Source organism: Natrix helvetica (assembly GCF_964273705.1).
Source record: "Natrix helvetica genome assembly, chromosome: 1".
Classification (NCBI taxonomy): Eukaryota; Metazoa; Chordata; class Lepidosauria; order Squamata; family Natricidae; genus Natrix; species Natrix helvetica.
Window position 1 is genome coordinate 212,570,583 of NC_138548.1, and position 6,712 is coordinate 212,577,294.

The 6,712-nt window shown below is 52.2% G+C and overlaps 1 long non-coding RNA gene across 1 annotated transcript; it reads left to right on the plus strand.

The window, feature by feature from the left end:
* The first annotated feature begins 741 nt into the window (after positions 1 to 741).
* On the plus strand, positions 742 to 5,829 carry LOC309383160. Its single transcript, XR_014173776.1, has 2 exons — positions 742 to 2,357; positions 3,920 to 5,829. It is a non-coding gene; the product is annotated as an uncharacterized lncRNA (long non-coding RNA).
* The last annotated feature ends 883 nt before the right edge of the window (positions 5,830 to 6,712 follow it).

Genomic DNA, 6,712 nt, shown 5'->3' on the forward strand with positions numbered 1-6,712 from the left:
TGTGATGAAGATAAAGTTGCATGCAGGAAGAATCAGTGACCTCAACTGAGGAAAAACATCATTATATTTAAAAAAAACTGTTAAGGGAAGAAGATGGCTAGCAGGCAAAATTAAATATGGAAGGGAAGGTTAGGATTGATTTTGTTATGTCTGTGGCCCGAGGACATGGCCACGCACACTCCAGCCAAGTGGGAGTGGCGCTGGCCAGGGCGGGACATTAGGTGGCCGTTGATTGGCTGCCCTGCTTGACAGCATGCATAAAAATAGCTGTCAAGTGGGAAACTGTCATTTTTGCCTTGGTTCTAAAGTTGTTGTCAGTTAGAAATAAACGGTTGGTTTAAACTGCTGCCTTGCATCAGTCAATACCCCTCTGAGGATTTAATATTGGCGACAAGGATGGGATTGACTGAGGAATAGGAAGATTGAAACACAGTAAAGCTGAATTTAGTCACTTCCGGTTTGCTCGGAGGATCCTTTTGAGCGCTCCGAAGGCTTCAGGGAAGCCTCCGGATGGTCCCTGAAGCCTTCGGAACGCTTAAAACGACCCTCCGAGCAAATCAGAAGTCACTTCCGGTTTGCTCGGAGCGTTGTTTTAAGCATTCCGAAGGCTTCAGGGAAGCCTCCGGACAGTCCCTGAAGCCTCCGGAGGGTCTCCGGGGGGCAGGGGAGGCTCTTTTCGCCCTCCCCAGACTCCTATAAAGCCTCTGAAGCTTGGGGAGGGCGAAGAAAGCATGTAAAAATAGGGGGATGGCGCGTTGTGCACGCATGCACACTGGGGGGTCACGCATTGTATTATGGATGCGGCACGCCCGCACACGACCCCCCTGTGCTCCCTCAACTTGTGGCACATGAGCCAAAAAAGGTTCGCCATGGATGTCCTATTCCCTTGCTCCTTCAAATTGCAGGACTACCATGAGAATAATATCCCAATTGTGGGCAGTGGTAAATTTAAAGTGGCCACCACAAAATTTTCAGGGTACCTGCCACTCATCGTGGTCCAGAGCACTCTTTCCAATCTATTGGGTTTAGACTGGTTCGACGCCCTGGGCCTCAGCATTGCTGGCATACATACCACTAGGGGCAGTGACGAGTGGGGCATCCTGAAGGACAAGTTTGCCACACCATCTTTGACGGGTCTCTACTTAATTATAGGGGAACCCCCTCTCAGGTACCACCCATCTGGCTTAAACCTAGAAGGGTGCCTCTGGCTTTGTGTCCAAAGGTGGTCGCTGGGTTAGACAAATTAATAGCCCAGGGTGTATTAGAGCCAGTGGATTATGCTAAGTGGAAGACCCCTATTGTTATACCTTTGAAGTCAGATGGTTCTATCAGATTGTGCGCGGATTACCGGTGCACAATAGATAAAGGGCTTCAGGCTAATCCTTATCCTGTCCCTGTGGTCCAGGAATTGCTCCACACGTTGGGGCAGGGCTCCATCTTCGCCAAATTGGACCTTGCCCAGGCGTATCAGCAGCTCCCTGTGGACAATGTGACTGCTGAAGAGCAGACCATTGTTACCCACAGAGGAGCTTTTAAGTGCCGGCGACTCCAGTTTGGTGTAAGTGTCGCCCTGGACATCTTTCATGGTCTTATGGAGCAGTTGCTCCATGGTATCCCTGGAGTCGTCCCTTATTTTGACGATGTGTTCATCTCTGCCAGCGATAACACTGATTTCCTTGCTAAAGTGCAAGCAGTTTTGTCAAAGCTCCAGGAAGTGGGGTTAAAACTTAAACCTTCCAAATGCCAAATTGGGGTTTCTGAAGTTGAATTTTTAGGGTACTTGATTGATGCCAAAGGCATCCATCCAACTCCCTCGAAGTTGGCAGCCATTAAACAGGCATCAGTGCCTACTACTAAGGCTCAGTTACAAGCTTTCCTGGGGCTTTAAAATTTTTATGCTGTGTTTCTGCCCCATAAGGCATCAGTGGCAGAGCCACTGCATAGGCTTCTAGATTCCAAAGCTGTAGAGAAGTGGGATCACAAGGAGGCAGCAGCATTCGCAGCTGTGAAAGATCTTTTGACTTCCAATGCTGTTCTTATCCAATACAGTGAACACCTTCCCCTGACTCTAACTTGTGACGCTTCCCCTTATGGGGTGGGCGCTGTCCTTAGTCATAGGCTGTCTAATGGGTCTGAAGCACCTTTGGCCTATTTCTCTAGAACTCTCTCCTCTACAGAGAGAAATTATAGTCAATTAGACAGAGGCCCTAACTGCAGTAGCTGGTATCAAGCGGTTTCATAATTACCTCTATGGGCATTTTTTGAATTGATAACTGACCTTAAGCCATTACTCGGTCTTTTAGCAGGTGATAAACAGTCCCCATCCATCTTGTCACCATGCATGTCCTGCTAGACCCGTGATGGCGCTGCCCTGCGTTCACCTTTTTAAAAGCTATTTTTCGCCTTCCCCAGGCTCCAGAGGCTTTATAGGAGCCTGGGGAGGGCGAAAAGAGCCTCCCCCGCCCCCCCGGAGGCTTCAGGGAAAGTCCCGAGGCTTCCCTGAAGCCTTCGGAACACTTAAAACCAACCTCCGAGCAACCCGGAAGTGACTTCCGGGTTGCTCGGATGGTCGTTTTAAGCGCTCTGAAGGCTTCAGGGAAGCCTCGGGACGGTCCCTGAACAGGCACGAGACGTGCGTTTCCATCGCCCGGGCCCGGATCGCCTCCACTGCGCGGCGCCTCAGGCTCGGCGTCCTTGCGCCCAGCCTTCACATCGCTGCCGCCGCCACCGCCGCTAGGACGCCGCCCTCGCCTCCTCCTCCTCCTCCTCTAGCCGCGCAATCGCAAGGATTAAGGCGAAAGAGGGCGGGGGCGGGGAAAGCGAAGGGGGCTTTGTTGTCCTCCTTCTCCTCCTCCTTTCCCCCACCGGCTCGAACGCGGCGCCGGGGCCCAGCAGGCAGCGAACGAGTCAGAGCCTGCCGACTGGAGGAAGAGGGTGAGAGGCGGGTCCTGTGAACGGGAGCAGCAGCGGCGACAATAGTCGTAACTTGCCGGCTGGCCGCCCCGGCTGGGAGACAAAGGAGGGGAAAGGCGGCAGGCAGCCGAGTTGTGACTATTGTCGCCGCTGCTGCTGCCGTTCACAGGACCCCCCTCTCACCCTCTTCCTCCAGTCGGCAGGCTCCGACTCGTTCGCTGCCTGCCGGGCCCCGGCACCGCGTTCGAGCGTTCCGTGAAGCCTCCGGGGGGGCGGGGGAGGCTCTTTTCGCCCTCCCCAGGCTCCTATAAAGCCTCTGGAGCCTGGGGAAGGCGAAAAAATCATGCAAAGCCCCCTTCGCTTTCCCCGCCCCGCCCCCTTTCGCCTTAATCCTTGCGATGACATTCCCTGAAACCTCCGGGGGTGGCGGGGAGGTTTTAAGTGTCCCGAAGGCTTCAGGGAAGCCTCCGGACGTTCCCTGAAACCTCCGGGGGTGGCGGGGAGGTTTTAAGTGTCCCGAAGGCTTCAGGGAAGCCTCCGGACGTTCCCTGAAACCTCCAGGGGTGGCGGGGAGGTTTTAAGTGTCCCGAAGGCTTCAGGGAAGCCTCCGGACGTTCCCTGAAACCTCCGGGGGTGGCGGGGAGGTTTTAAGTGTCCCGAAGGCTTCAGGGAAGCCTCCGGACGTTCCCTGAAACCTCCGGGGGTGGCGGGGAGGTTTTAAGTGTCCCGAAGGCTTCAGGGAAGCCTCCGGACGTTCCCTGAAGCCTCCGGGGGGGCGGGGGGGCGGGGGGGCGGGGGGGCTCTTTTCGCCCTCCCCAGGCTCCTATAAAGCCTCTGGAGCCTGGGGAAGGCGAAAAAATCATGCAAAAATGGGCGCGTTGTGCGCGCATGCGCACTGGGGGCGTGTTACATTATGGGTGCAGCACGCCTGTACACGACCCCCCCCGCGCTCCCCCCACTTGTGGCACGCGAGCCAAAAAAGGTTCGCCATCGCTGTGCTAGACAGTGTTCTTGGCTATGTATAATTATAAACTGGTCCACCGCTCTGGAAAACAGATAGGGCCCGCAGACGCATTGAGCAGCTGCCCTCTCCCTGGTGTAGGGTCTGATCCTGTCCCTGACTCTAATGTCCTGTTGATAGAGAAACTTACAGTCCTTGTTTCAGCCACCGATGTTGCCCTCTGTTCTGCCAAAGATCCTACCATAACTCAGGTTATCGACTGGGTCAAGAGGGGCTGGCCACAGGCACAGGTTTCCTCCCAATTTCTTCCATTCAAGCATAGACAGCACGAACTGTCTCTGCAAGGAGGGTGTTTACTGTGGGGCCATAGAGTGGTAGTGCCCCCGCAGATAAGGAAACCCATTCTCCATTGTTTGCACGAAGGTCATCCTGGCATAGTCCGGATGAAGGCTTTAGGGAGAAGTTATGTGTGGTGGCTGGGGTTAGATCACGACATTATCTGTTGGGTAGAGGGCTGTCAGTAGTGCCAGCAAACCAGGCCTACCCCCCCCCCCCGTTGCATCGCCGCGAAAATGGGAAGTGCTAAAGGGCCCGTGGTCGCGGATCCATTTGGATTTCGCAGGCCCTATTCACGGACAGATGTTCTTGGTAGTGGTCGATGCATATTCTAAGTGGGTGGAGGTCATTCTAATGCCATCGACCACTATCGAGGCTCTCATATAGGCATTGCAACGATTGTTCGCGACTCACAGGTGTCCGGACATTGTGGTGTCATCACTTGTGACTCCAGGTTATTATTATTATTTATTTTATTTCTTGGATTTCTAGACCGCCCCCTCTCCCAAAAAGGGACTCGGAGCGGTGTACAGTCAATGCAGATAAAAATACAATCATAAAACAATTAAATACATTTGGATGGAGGAGATAGGCTGTACAAGAAATAAATATATTCTAAAACCCTAAAAACATCCCAACTAACGGCTACCCCTTTCCAGATGTTCTTGGCTGGGCATGGCATACGTCACGTCTTGGTGGCTCCTTACCACCCCGCGAGTAATGGTATGGCGGAGCGAACGGTACAATCCGTTAAGGAATCCCTAGTGAGGTTAGACCCAGGGGATTGGCAAGACCAGGTGAATAAATACCTTTTAGTACAGCACACTGTACCCTGCCCATTGACTAACTGTAGCCCCACAGAGTTGTTAATGGGTTGCCACCTCCGAACCAACCTTGATCGGCTTCACCCAAGTTACTGCGCAGATAAATCACTGGACATCGCTGGCTGTGCCCAGTTATTTCAAGTGGGCGACCTAATATTCACGCGCAACTATGGGGGTGAGCCAAAATGGATACCGGGACATATTTTGCAACTAACTGAACCCTGCTCTTATAGGGTCGGGTTGAGAGATGGCCGCATTTGGCGCTGCCACATTGATCAGCTGCGAGGGCGGCAGGCCTCGACGCAGATGCAAGCTGATCCACCACCAGTTGACCCCGTTGAATCCCTGGGTGTTCCAGTTGGCCCCGCAGCCAAGTCACGTCCTCCTTCCAGTCGTCCTGCTGTTCCGGTGCCAGGTTTACCTGTCGGAGCAGGTTCTGCATCAGGGTTATCAAACGAGGCGTTGGCGCAGTCTCCAGTAGTTCCTCGGGAGAATCAGCCTCCAGCAGCTGCCACAGAAATAAGAAGATCTGGCCAGGTGCGCAGGTGGCCTGCATACTTGCAGGATTACACATGCACCGGCTGGCGGAAAGAAGTGTTATGCCCGTGGCCCGAGGACATGGCCACGCACACTCCAGCCAAGTGGGAGTGGCGCTGGCCAGGGCGGGACATTAGATGGCCGTTGATTGGCTGCCCCACTTGACAGCATGCATATAAATAGCTGTCAAGCGGGGAACTGTCGTTTTTGCCTTGGTTCTAAAGTTGTTGTCAGTTGGAAATAAACGGTTGGTTTAAACTGCTGCCTTGCATCAGTCAATACCCCTCTGAGGATTTAATAAATTTCATGGAGCAGATCAAAGTAGGTGCACAAATCCTTATACACAAGGAAGGGAAAACAAGCAACTTCACTGGGGCTTGTCCAGTGTAGGAAGTTAAAACCCACCCCTCTGCTAGAAAACTGAAATATCCTGGTAAATATTAAAAAGGCAGACTATTATATTTCCCTGGATCAGAAATGGAGAAACATGTTTTTAGGCAGGAAACAGATTCACTCTTAATAGCCCCCCCTTTTGTTAATGGGCCATTAAAAAAGCCTGGGCCAGTCTATTCTACATAACAAAGATCCCTCCCTTCAGATCCTGGGTGATGGGATTAAGGTATGATAGTATTAGCCCTTTACCCAACTCACCACATGGCATCTGGGAATTCAACCAAACATGGACTCAAAACAGCCTAGAGAGTTCCCCCTGCATGGCCCCATCGGAGTCTGACAACCAATCAGGATACATTTCTTACACATGAACAGGAAACAGAGAGGTGGGGCAGAACAGAATATTAAAAAACTCAGCTAGCCCCTTCTTTTCTCTCTTCTTCACTCAATATTTTGAAGCATGTGATCACCTTTTCTGTTCAGGACCTCAAGCCATGTGGACCTGTCCACCATTAAACCATCTTTCCAAGCAGCCTCCATATTTCCAGTGTCTTTTCCCCCACTTGGAGCTGAACTCAGAAGGACATTTCTTCGAACACCAGCCTGTCAGCTGCTTCTAAATAGCCCAAGGATGTGATGCAGAAGAAAATTATAACATTGCAAAATAATTTATCTAATTCTGTCCATGACCAACTAATAGGGGCTGTTCCTCACACAGCCAGCCTTCCTCACAAATGTGAAGGAATAA